The 13,538-nt window shown below is 39.6% G+C and overlaps 1 protein-coding gene across 28 annotated transcripts in view; it reads right to left on the bottom strand.

Moving 5' to 3' along the window:
- Celf2 (CUGBP Elav-like family member 2) overlaps window positions 1–13,538 on the bottom strand; it is an 833,597-nt gene that overhangs the window by 145,899 nt on the left and 674,160 nt on the right. The gene's annotated exons all lie outside the window — the stretch shown is intronic.

A 13,538-nucleotide genomic window follows, 5' to 3' on the forward strand; every position in this document is an offset into this window, starting at 1 on the left:
CCTTTCTTCACTGCTTCCCTGGACTACTAGTGTCTTACGTGATCCTGGAGACCTGAGAGACAGATACATGGTAAGTGTGAGGGTGATGGAAAGACATTGAACTATAAATATCTCAGGAAGCCTCAGATGACTTGGTAGGGAAAAGAAGCAGGGTCGCATGCGATTTTTTGGTAAATTACGAGCTAACAGATGGCGTTATGAAAGTTCCTGTACTGGTATGGTAGGAGTAATAGGAGTAGAAAGGGGTATGCCATCAAGATCAAGAGAAGTGACACCAAGTAAATAAAAATTCCCCATCTTCCTTCCTCCTCACTGGGTAGGATTTCATGTAACCATACAGCATATAAAGACTATCAGCTATGGAGCTGGGCAGGCAGGGATGGCCTGGCTGATACTGGTGTTTGCACCAAGCTTAAGGAGCCATATTCACATCTGCTTCCACAGGCAGCAGCAGAGAACCAACTCCTGCAAATCATTTTTTTTTTTTTTTTTTTTGGTTTTTCGAGACAGGGTTTCTCTGTATAGCCCGGGCTGTCCTGGAACTCACTTTGTAGACCAGGCTGGCCTCGAACTCAGAAATCCGCCTGCCTCTGCCTCCCGAGTGCTGGGATTAAAGGCATGCGCCACCACGCCCGGCTACAAATCATCTTTTGACTTCTGCTCTCACTCTGTGGCACACCCGTACTTCCTACAAATAAACAAATGTAACTGAAAATACAACGTATCGTTGCTATAAAGATAGTCTTAGAGTTTGGCCAATCTGATATTCTGTAACAAAGAAAAAATATTTTCAATGAAAATCAAAATGAATTATAAGAAAGATATCCACATAAATATTTGATACTTCAAGTAAAAGGAATAGAAATCACTGGGACAATTTGTTTCTTGAAAACTACTTATTTGTATCATTCTCCCCGTGACCTCAAAGAGTCCACTCTCCCTAACCCATTTTTCCTACCCTTTGAGGTGGTATTTAGAAAGTCTGGGTGAATTTTAACATCATTTATTCTCAGCCAAAACTGCAAATCCAGACTCTTAAAAACTGTACCCAGAAGATTACTTTAAAAGGTATTATCCGGAACATACTCCCATGACCCAGTTTTGTGACATCAATGCCAGGGCACATCTGGGTGCTGGCTGCTTTGGAAAGTCCCCAGATAGGAAATTCAGGACATCCAATTAGGGCACTTCTAAGTTATCTAGACCCTAAAGACTCAGATTGGCTTTTACATCATTAGTTTTCTTCATACTCTTTATTTGATGCTAAGACTTCTTTCGGTTATACCACTTTGGAGAAACAATAAAAAGATTTCATTGGTATTTAAATACCAAAAATGTCTAAACTCTATTTTAAGCTAGGTTTGTCTGCTAAAAGCTTTTAAATTCCTGATGGTTTTCCCCCTCAAATAGAATCTGGTGGCTGGGGGGTCTGATTGCAACTTAACAGATGTAGACTTCTTGTACTTAACCATCTTTTCCAGAGAGACCCTTGGGAAGGCGGGGGATGTGGGCACTATTTAAATGTCTTTGTAGGCTAGCTACATGGAACAGAAAACTCGATAGTATGTGCTGTATGTGCTTTCTTGTTAGTTTGATTTCTTCTTTTGGTATTTTGGTTAAAATTCATACTGTGACACACAGGGTGTGGCTGCAGGGCTCAGTCAGTTTGGAAGTAATTAGCTAGACATTCAAGTAGAAAACAGAAGGAGCCAAGAGATGGCTGATGACTGAATCCTAGAAAGAAACAGAAATACCTTCTATCTTCTTAATCAATGCCAATGGCTTCCAACTAGTTTCCAATGAAAGTTTTTTTTTGGTGCCACAACTCATTATTTTTGAGTTTGAATGAAATAATTTCTATCTTGATAATTTTTCACCTAAATGAGAACAGCCATGCATTTCCATCCCACCCATCCTACTTTTAGCGTCTACAAACCTCTGTTCCATAAGGAATTCCTAGATACTTTACAGGCAAACTCATTGTGGCTGCAATAACAGAACTATACCACAGTGCGATACATTGTAATTCTTAATCAACCAAGGGGGGGGGGGGGACAAAAACATGTGACACTTACTGTTCAAAAATTGTCCCTGTAATCTAACCTTCTAATCTTTGTGTAAACCTTTTTGCATCTCAGGTTTCCTTGAAATATCAGTAATAGTATACAGATTGCCTGGAAGTAGTAAGACAGATGAATGGGAGTAAGTATGCTTAAATGCACTGTACAACATTCTCAGAGAATAGTAAAGGTATTTTTAAAACAGTATACAGACTACTTCCAATACTTCTGCAAACAGGAATGACATCTCTAGAGACTACAGTTAAAGAAAAAAGTCTGATGATTTTTTTTTAAAAGATAAGGTTTGTATAAAATACTAGATCTTAAGCAAACCATGTCACTTGTAAGTCTCCTTTATAGTCATAGCTGCCTATGAAAGTAGAATATTTAAAAATGAACACTGGCCTACATTTTGTTTAGAAATCTACATTCTGCACCAAGTATCTTGGTTGTTTTCAGAACAAAAGAAAGCTGTAAGCATCAGCATTCTTAATTCCAGGGTGTCTACCTATGTGTAACCAAGTGAACAACAGCCTTGCCTAACCACACTTATCTAAAAAGAGCAAATGTACAAAACTACATTGGCAGTAGATGAATTATTCTGTCTCCTAGGGCTTGCCCTAAGCTTATGGCTTCTAGGAGGTCTGATGATCATAACCTGTGCTTTCCTGGAAGAAGATAACAAAACAGAACTAAACTATCAATTTGGGAAAGGGGTTGTGAGATGCAGTTTATCAGCTGCTTCCTTTTGTTCTCCTGTTAACTACAGCAGAATAATCAGTTTTGAGATTGTACACTGCCACACAGAACAAAATAAACAGAAACACTAGAAGATAATGGGCTGATTACACAGCCATCTTTTAAACATTTCATCCGTCTTAGAACATGAGATGAAAGAACTATTTCATGTGTACCAGCAGGTTCCATATTAACCCTGCAGTGTTAAAACTGTAGAGCCGTATATCAGCTGATTCTAACTTAAAGTAACAAATCACTGGAGGATCCTAAGTGACAGACTCATATGTGCTCTGGTTACCAGGTGATAGGTACTGTAAGTTTTAATCCAACTTCCACATGGAAAAAGAATTATTTTGCCGCTGCCTTATAGCTGCCATAAGGGGTAATTTTTTTTTAAAGGAGTAATAAAAAGTCAAAGAAATATCCCTATAAAATTGTCAGCAACAAAAAGACACAGAAGAAGAAATAAGAAAACGCATTAAAAACTACCTAATAAATTGTAGCTGTAAGCTAAGTGCAAAAGAAATGGACCAGATTTTATCTATGTGCACCCAAGCACCAGAATCAAGACGATAAGTGTGCTCTCCCTTTCTCCTGCTACTGACTGTCCAAGTCAAACAGAAGCAAGGTTCTATTGCATTTATCAAGCAAGGCACCCCAAAGGACAGTCTGTATTACTTCCACAGTGCATTGTTTAAAATAAAAGTACTTCACTGAGAGCTGACCAGTGAATGTGGTGGCCGCTGCTTTCATTAGAGGTATTAGAAAACCTGGTGACTGTACTGTATTCTGAGAGCAGAGAAAATGACTGCTTTCTTTCCCCGTGACATTTGATAAGGGACTATTTGCTACCATAGAGTCTGTTTATTTTATGGGAACTGAAATTTGAGTTAAAACGAAAGCTACCTTAAGTCGCCTTTTTCTTCCCAAGGGTATTGTGTATTAGGACAAGGGCCTTGAATTCCACAGTCACCCAGGTGTAAGAGAAAGAGTAGGTCTCAGAGGTATTGAGACCTTAGTCCCACTTCTCATAGATGAGTCTAATCACAGAAGCCTTTAGACTAGAGATTCCTTTCCTGTGAGAAATGAGGGTACTAAAGCTTAGTCTGTCTTCTCTCTGGGCCAGAATGATGTGAAAATGCCCCAATTGCAGGTGGATTCCCTTCAAATGTAAGGTTTTATTAACTGAGCATCCAAACTCTCTAGGCAGAAAACCTATGGTAATAGCGGAAGCTAAGCAGTTTTCAACAGGTTTCTTCACATGCTTCATTTTTGTCCTCCTGAAAAGGGGTGGACAATTCTCATGTGCTTCCCAGGGCTCCTGTTGGGTGACTGGTCTAAATCCTCTCAATTACATGCTGACAGACAGATGATAATACACAGGTGCCAACTAATGAAAGTATCTGAATTATGAATCCAAACTATAGGCAAATATAAATGATAAAATAATCCTTGAGGGACTAATTTTTTCCCCTGTGAGCTGTTCTTTCATCCACGATATGAACAAAGGCAGTATTTTGCAATGTTCAAGAAGAAGTATTAGCACTTTGTGTGACACCATTTGTGAATGAAGACGTTCAAAAAGCCATTATGCTTTCCACTTGGGTTAATCATAGGCTGTTCTCCACCCTCACTTTGGCACTGCTGTGATGGAAAGCAGTATGGATCAAGGTACCAGAAGATAAACGGCGAGCAGGACACCTATGCCAGTCATGGAAACACTGCTAGGCTGGTGATCAGTGCCAAGCTGCCATCCCTTCCCTTCTTCTTCAGGAAGCATGCAGCTTAGGCGTCCAGGTCTGCCAACAGAGCTTGGTTTATGGTACAATATGATGATAAGTTAATTTCTGTTATTCCAGTCAGATTCCACCTAAACTTCAACACAACTTATTTCTTGTCCATCTTTCTATTAGTGACACTCCTTTCTACAGGCATTGCTTTTGGGACAGATAGGTGTGGTAGCTTACCTATGATAACTAGTGAATAAAATACTGAAGGATAAAAAGGGAACCTAGCCAAAGCGTAAGGAGTTCATGACTTATAGCAAAGTCAAAAAAGTAGGAGTCAGCAAATACCAAACTGTACCCATTGTCTTTTGGATGGCCCACTGTATACAAAGTCTCCTCCATGACAACTCATGTGTTTCTGCTATCTACTGCACAGAAAAATGAGCCAAAAATCAATGACTACCCCCAGAAAGCACTTTAGGGAATATTCTAGAAAAGGACAGTAAAAGCGCTATCTGTGGCATTAGTTTGTTTTAACAGAAGGAAATACTGTGACATCTAGAAGCAAGATACGATGTGAGCTTAAGTTCACAGTTGAATACTGACAATAATACCGTAGATCTCTGTTTCTAAAAGGGTACTTCAAAAGCTTACCCGTGCAAGGAATGGCTCTATCATTCCTATTATAATGAACTGGCACTAATACCATAGGATGCTTCAAAGAGGCTCATTAAAAATTTAATCCTGAGTATGGGCTAGTCAAGTACAAGTTTACTTCCATGCCTTTGTGACTATAGTTTATCAAAGAGCAATCAGTATATCTTGATAATCTAGATGGATTTAGAAAATATAGAGGTTAGCTACTTCCCATGAAACAGACAGCACTTAAAGATACAGTTGAGGTTCTCTATTGTCTGAGACCATTGTCTCCTTCTTCCATATTCAGAAGCTCAATTCACACATTGAGAAACTCCTAAATTTCTGTTACAATTTATTACCTGCTGTTACAATAAAATAGCTGATATATTAACATGGATTGATCTTTACTACTAATAATGGTGAGCCTATCAGGAGTCTTCTTAAAGACCAGGTTATCATCTCTGTATGTAGTTTGCTTTACTATTCTTAATATTCAGTGGTAATATTTTGGTCCTACATGTTTTAAGACACTGGCAGAAAAAGGACTGATTTCTTATACTGGGTGAGATCAATGTACAGTCATAAACCTGTATTTTGGTTATTGAGCAAAACTAAATTTTCCAAATCTACTTTTCCCCTAAAAATGGAAACCCAATAAAATTTTATTTCTAACAACTTAGTAAACCAAACAAAAAACACAAATGAAAATTATAAAACAAAAAAAGTACCAAAGTGAATATTTTAAGACCAAGAGTCCATGAAATTAAGTCCTGATACACGGAATTCCTAGCTATGAGCACTATGTGACCTGTGAGAATCTTAGTTCTTGCTTATAAACTCATTTATGAGATGGTTAGTGTTCCTCCAAAGCTTCTGAAGACTCACTCTTTGTCTAGTTCTAAATGAAAGGCATGCTTTAGAATTTGTTGGGAATAAACCCCATTAACAAAACATTTCAGAAAATTAACGTCTGGAAAGTTTACATTCTTCTAGTTGACTACACGATTACTTTCCTACAGTGAAACTTACTGAGGATCCCCAAGAGGTCTCATCTATTATACTTAAAAAAAAAAAAAAAAAAAAAAAAGACCCAAGAGCCAGGGTTGACTGACTTCATTTCCTCCCTCTTCCACATGAACTAAACAGTAATCCTTGGCTGAAGACTGCATTGGCTTAGGCATAACTGGAGGAGCAGTAGCATAGAGAAGTCCCCAGTAACTCATCTACCTCCTGTTGTAGAGAGCCTTTGTAGTTAGCGCAGTTTGCGGTGAAAGTTTCCTCTGTACTCATTTAAATATAACTGCTGCACTTATCTTGACTCTGTGAAACTTTTGAGCTGTCCTCTTCACATGGTGTGAGTTCCTACACACACAGAGCTGTTAATACTGAAACTATCTCATCCATTAACCGTACTCCACCCCCACCCAGACTTATATCTGGCATCTTTCTCTCTGAAGGAGCTCTTAAAGGTTTTCCAACCAAGAGGAAATTACAGCCTGCTTGTAACTGGGGGTAGAGGAGTAGTTCTTAAAAGCCTCCTTCTTTCCTACAGAGCTATTCCTGGAAGCCAAGGAAAGGCTGAGGATTGGTGGCTGTCTGCTTTCAAGCCTGTGAAACTGAGCTGGTGAATTCTCACTAAATATGAACTGAGGTAACAATGGTAGGGAAAAGAAGTCATCAATGATTATAATACCTTTATGAGAAGAGCAATGGAACATGTAGTGACAGCCACACCATACTAAATACAGTCAAGCACCCATTTCTCATTTTTAGTACTTTGAGAATTTTGTACATTGTTTTTTATCATATTCACTCTCTCCCAGTGGAGTCCTCTAAGATCTAGTCCTTTCTCTCTCCCCACCCAATTTTGTGTTCTTCCCCCCTTCCTTGTTCTCTCTCCTATCACTCTCCCTCTCCCCGTGGACCCTCCCTCCCCCATCAAGTGTGTGCTGTTTATAGTCTGTATCTTCTTAGATGTTTCATTTAGGAGTTTTTTCACTTGTGGGTAGTCAACCAATCAGTGGCCATGGATTGCTGACTCTTCTTTAGCAGTTATGAACTGGCAATAATACCTGAGCTGCGTGTAATGTCCCATCCACCTTCCCTTTCTATACTAGACTGTTGTCTGGCCTGAGCTGGCACAGGCCTTGTATAAGCTGTCTCAACTGCTCTGAATCCACATGTACAACTGCCCTAGTATGTCCAGAAAACACTGTTCTTTTGTAGCCAAGCATTCCTTTCTCTACCTGTTCCTGGTCAACTCTAGCTGTAAATTAGAATCACCCGAAAACCTTCAGATGCACCCGAGTCCTTCTGTAGAGGAAATAAACCAGAATCCATAAAGGTCCATGCCAGGGTCTTTGTTTTCAACTCCTCTAGGTGATTCTAATGTACAGGAAGTACTGAAACCTTCTGCCTCACACATCTAATTTGCATTTTATATTAAATATGTGATGAGCAATCTGTGAGAGGGTGGGCCACACAACTGCAGGCCACAGGGTGGGATGATACTGCCTAGGTCCCATCTCAAGGTCCCTGACTCCTTTTTCAACTGTTAGGTTATGACAGCTGGTCATGGGGCAGAGGTTACAAGGGAGGTGAAAGAGTAAAGTACTGATTTCCAAGCAGCCCTTGTACAATCTGGGACAAGGTAGTCCTAGCAATTGACAGCTCCGCCTCCCCTCCAATGGTCAGTTCCACAGTGGCACATTTTTGCCAGAAGGGTGCTAGCACATGAGAAATGGCTTCCCGGGACTCTAGAGCATCTGTGCTTCTCGGGGCGTGAAGGGAGGGGAGCTGTGGCTGCTTCCCAGTGACTGCATTCCTTTCTGCAACTCCCAAGCTCACAGGGACAAAGCCAGACAGGAATCCTGGAGGCAGGTTTCCTCAGCACCACTTGCTGGAGTGGGTGGGATTACACTGGAGAAGCCGCATCTCACGCGTGACTAACTACTACTTAGTGAGTAGGAGTCTGACAAGACTCCAGCCTGAGGGGCTGCACAGCTGCACAGGTGGGACAGCTGGCTCCTTAACACTGATGAAAAGCTAGAGAAGAGCAGGTGACAGTCCTTCACTACTAATTGGCTCTTCTGGGCAAACTGCAACAACCTAGAGAAATTCTCTGTGTTGTCAGATTCCTAAGAAGGGAAACTGACAGAGGATGTAGAGGGAGACTATAAATCCAAAACACTTGAATTTATATGCAGACACTATTACACATTTCCTCCCTCATCTACAACCAGCCTGCAGAGAACCACTGGATTCAGAAACATAAATGCAAATGGAACAACAACTAAATGACCATTTTTCACTTACAAAAGAAGTTCAATCTAATGACTTATATTCAATGACATAAGTCTATGACATAAATCTAACCTTTGTTACAGAAGAAGCTATGGAGTATGTACCAGGGGAAGGCACACTTAAATAAGGCCAGGAAGAAGACTAACCCCAGGCTCTAAGGAATTAAATGGCTTCAGATTTCAAAACAGCATCCTGATTTTTACTCCTGCACATCACCATACTGACAGATCACCTCCCATTGAACATCCTAGTCCCTATCACTATAGTAAGAGTCACACCTCAGAGACCAGCAGGCCAGACTCCAATACATTAGGCTACATTTGTTGACAAAGAAACTGAGCCAGAGGGTAAATGGATTGTCCAACATTGGATGATTTACTTATAATTCTTCCAAAGACATGGCTAGGATTTCAATGTCCTCTTTTTCTTTTGTTGAAACATGTACAGGAAAGCCACTTTAAGGGTACAGTCTAGGGACTACCTACACCAGCGTTGTGCAAGGATAACCACCACCCACCTTCAGAGCTACTGCATGTTCTCTCACTGACTCTTACACTCTCACAAAAACTCAGTCTTCCAGCCCTCTCTGGCTACTCCCAATTTACTTTCTGTCTCTGAATTTTACTACGTAATGCTGTAGAGCCTATGGCACTTCAGGACATTAGTGGAACCTTTAAATGTGGTGCTCAATGAGAGAGAGGACATTACACTATTTGTGCATGTCTTTGATGAGGCTGTCTTCTCGTCCTCTTCACACTTGGCATGAATCACATGTGGTTTTCCATCACGTGTTGTAGCTAATACACATATAACACTTCTTCCACGTTCTCCACATCAACAGTGCCAACCAATCACAGACTGAAATTGCCAAAACTGAACAAGAGTAAATCTTTTTTCAAAATAAGTTGATTATCTTGGGTGTATTTCTCAGTAACAAAAAGGTAACTAATTTAGCTAAGTATGTCCTATAAATGGAATCATTTCAAATTATTTTTTCAAAATGAGATTACATACTCTGTGTTGATTGGAAGTCAGAATTTAGTTTCAGGCTTTCTCCTTCTTTGGATACTTTCCATATTTCAAAAGCTCTTTAGAAGAAAAAGTGATCCTAACTGCTTCTTGGGTATGCTTACTTTGTGGATTAAGGAAGGAAAAAAAAAAAAAAAGAAAGCATTATTCTTTTGCCAATACCTCCCACTGAGAGTTACTGCTGAGATTAAACAGTCATTTATTGAATGGAATGATTCTGGGTTGAAGGAATATAAAAATAGCAAACAAAATTCTCTGCCTTCAAGGCTCATTTCTTCAAAGGGAAAGGGGCACTCCTATGTGAAAACTGAGGCACAGAAGAGATCTATCCATGGAAGAAAGGAGTGGAATCCAAACATCCTACAGAGTCAACTCTATCTTCCCACTGACTTTTAGTGTAAGCCATTCATTATCATTGGGCTAAGACTTAATCAATATCCACTCAACTGCCCAGTTTCAATTTGGAACGAGTGCACTAGGTGGACCTGTAGGGCTTCACTACTACATACACTTTGTTTAGTTTTACCTACATGCAGATGAGATTTACAGAGAAAGGAAATGAGACATGAGAATAAACAACTTAAGACAGGCTAAATAAAATTAGCTATACATAAAACTTGCCAGGAGTTTGGATAAAGAAGGAGTTAATTTCAAGTTGGAGATGTGCTGTAGGAAATGGTTAAATCCTGAAGGAAGGAGAGATGGCAGCAGAGCTGATATGCAGGAATTCTAGCTAATAGATCTGGACAAATGGAAATTAGTATTACAAGGAGAATTAAAGAAAACAAACTGGTTTCTGAATGGCCTGGAAAACACAAGTAAAGAAACTGGGCTCTGTTAGTAGGCAAGGGTGTCACCCAGGGTTCACACATCAGCTCTTTGGGTCCTTTGGATAAACTGGCAGAACTTGTAAGAAAAGAACCAAGGAGTAGACACATAGTAGGAAAAGATTCTGATTCTGGCACAGGTGGACAACCCTCCAACCCTCCAGACTGAACAGAGCTTACTGCTGTGAACTTACCAGGTCACAACACATGGAGCTGGAAGCTGAGTGGAACTCTCCAGCTATCCAAACTTGAGGATCTGGAGCTGAATGTAGTGAGAATTCGAGTTCAAGAATAGTCAGTGGAGAAGATCAAGCTGCATAACTGAAACCCCGAGGATCCCTAGCAGGTCCCCTCTAGTTGTTAGAGTTCTGACCAATGTACTACATGGAAACAACTACTAAAGGCAAGGAAAAACACTGGAACCAACCAAAGGCTCACAAGCACAGTGGTGCAGACCTGTAATGTAGAGCTCAGGAGGCAAAGGCAAGAGGGTGAGTTTGAGGCCTTGTCTCAAGAAGTAGTAATAAGAGAATAAAAAGGTTTAAAAGCTCAAACAGTAGCTTCTTACCAGTTTAGAAAACCTTGTAATTCATAGCACATTGAGAAGAGAACACAGGAAGGCTTAACTTTAAAATGCAAAAAGAATAAAGTTGTGAGAAATCTGCCAGGTGTGGTGGCACATGCCTTTAATTGTAGCACTTAGGAGGCAGTGGCAGGAGGATCTCTGAGTTCAAGGCCACCTTGGTCTACAAAGTGACTTCTAAGACAGCCAGAGCTACACAGAGAAATCCTGTCTTGAAAAAACAAAATGTGAGAAATAGCAAAGACTTCAAATGTAGCTATTTGTTATATATTCAGGATGTTCCAAAACTAAGACAATAGAATTTTTACAAGAACTCAAACTGGAATTTTAAAGATTAAAACTATGTTGACATGAAAAGGACAGTGAATGAGACTAAAGAAAGATTAAGTATTGCCCAGAAAAACATTAATTATCTGCATCTGAAATTCAAACAGAAAGAACAAGTCCCTAAAAAAACAAACATCAAAAGAAAAGCAAATTAGCAAGTTACAGGATATATGAGAATGGAATCTCCAAGGAGAGAAAGAGACAGTTCAAAGTACTAAAGTAAGGCTGAAGTCTTACCAAATTTGATGAATACTGTGAACTCAATGATCTAAGAAGCTCAATAGACTCCAAATACAAGAAAAGAAGAGATGGAGACCCAGACACAATGCAACTCAAGCTCAGTCAGCATGGTAAGATTGCAAACTGGTACAACTCTCATGGAAATCAGTGGGAAGAAGTCTCAAAATGGTAAAGACAAAACCAAACAAAACCCTAACCATGTGACATGGAAAAATGTGCTACATCGATACTATGGGGTACTCTTCAGCTGTATAAAAGGAAAAAGCATAATCTTGTCAGGCAATTGTACTGAAGTAGAGCAGTTAATACTGAGTGGGGTAACAGAGCTAGAAGAGACACACTGGATGCTCACTCTCTCACTGGAGACTCCTGGCTCTAAGTCTCCAAATGTAAGTGTCTAAGACTGGCTTGCTACAGACACCAGCAATGTAAAAAGTGACCATTGCAGGGTGCAATAGACAGAGGAATAGCACCGTACCCGGGATCTGAGTAGGGACATGGGAAGAGAGGGAGAGTAAAGTAATAGTAAGGATGTTTGAAAAAGTCCTAAGGAATCGTATTACTATTTTCCAAAAAACACCTATATAAGCATATATCTTTGTATAAATATACATATATAGCTTAAATGAAAATTTCCCATCTGTGCTGACAAGACTCCCTCAAAGGTCCAAAGATAACCAAACAATAACCAGGGGTTAGAAGCTCGCTTTGGAGGTTTCAGTTAGGGTTATCCTATTGCCCATTGGTGGAAGGTAAGGTAAGGTTTTATTGCTGAAGACAGCATGCACTGGAAAGACAGCACCCTGAGGACTCTAAACCATAAATGAGCTGAATGCTTCCCAGGAAAGCATCCAAGGGAGGAAAGCAACCTACAGTCTTCCCAGCTACAGCCACAATAGCATATGCCACTCCCCCTACACTAGAATTAAATTAAGACTATGCCAGTTGTTGATAAGAATGTGGAGACTGATACACTAAGAGCTTGTAGAAGTATAAAATGGTACAGTTACGTTAGTTTCTTTAAAAGCTGAACATAACCCTACTCTACCTGAGGACATGCAGTCAGGAGAAACACACATGCCTTACAGGTACTTGTGTTTGAACAAGAGCTTTAAAAATATGGTCTCAAGCTATCAAAAAGAGGAGATCAGATAAAAATGAATACACATGGTGGTGTGCACTATAAATCCCAGCACTCAAAGGGGCTTCAGCAGCCAGCTCTCTATGAGTCTGAGGTTAGCCAAGCACCAGAGTGAGACTTTGTCTCAAAAACAAAACAACAACAGCTTCGGGTGGCAACAATAAAGAACGTATGTTTAGTATATCCATTCAATAGAATACTACTTAGCAACAAAATCAAAGAAGGATTGATTCAAAAGAACTACTGGCTAGTCAAAGATCCAGACTCAAAATAAGTACATGGTGGATTGTTACTGTTATGGTAAATTTGGGGAAATAAAAACAAAAATATAGCAACAGAAAACAAATTAATGTGTTTTGTATGTATGTATGTGGTGGTGGTAATTCCAAATAGCCTGAAGAGGCTTTCAGGTACTAAGAAATATGTCTATTATTTAGATTATAGTGATGAATTCACAGGTATATACATATGTTACAACTTACCACATTTTAGATTTTACGTATACAAAACATACTGCTTATCAACTATGTTTTCAAAACTTGCTTTGAAAAGGCCATTGTAAAGACTACAGAAGAAGGAGTCAAAATATCACTTTTTGCAGATGATATGATAGTATATATAAGTGACCCTAAAAATTCCACCAGAGAACTCCTAAACCTGATAAACAGGTTCAATGAAGTATCTGGATATAAAATTAACTCAAACAAGTCAATGGCCTTTCTCTACACAAAGGATAAACAGGCTGAGAAAGAAATTTGGGAAGCAACACCCTTCTCAATAGTCACTAAAAATATAAAATACCTTGGCGTGACTCTAACTAAGGAAATGAAAGATCTGTATGATAAGAACTTCAAGTCTCTGAAGAAAGAAATTAAAGAAGATCTCAGAAGACGGAAAGATCTCCCATGCTCATGGATTGGCAGG

This window comes from Mus caroli, chromosome 2 (genome assembly GCF_900094665.2).
Source record: "Mus caroli chromosome 2, CAROLI_EIJ_v1.1, whole genome shotgun sequence".
Lineage (NCBI taxonomy): Eukaryota > Metazoa > Chordata > Mammalia > Rodentia > Muridae > Mus > Mus caroli.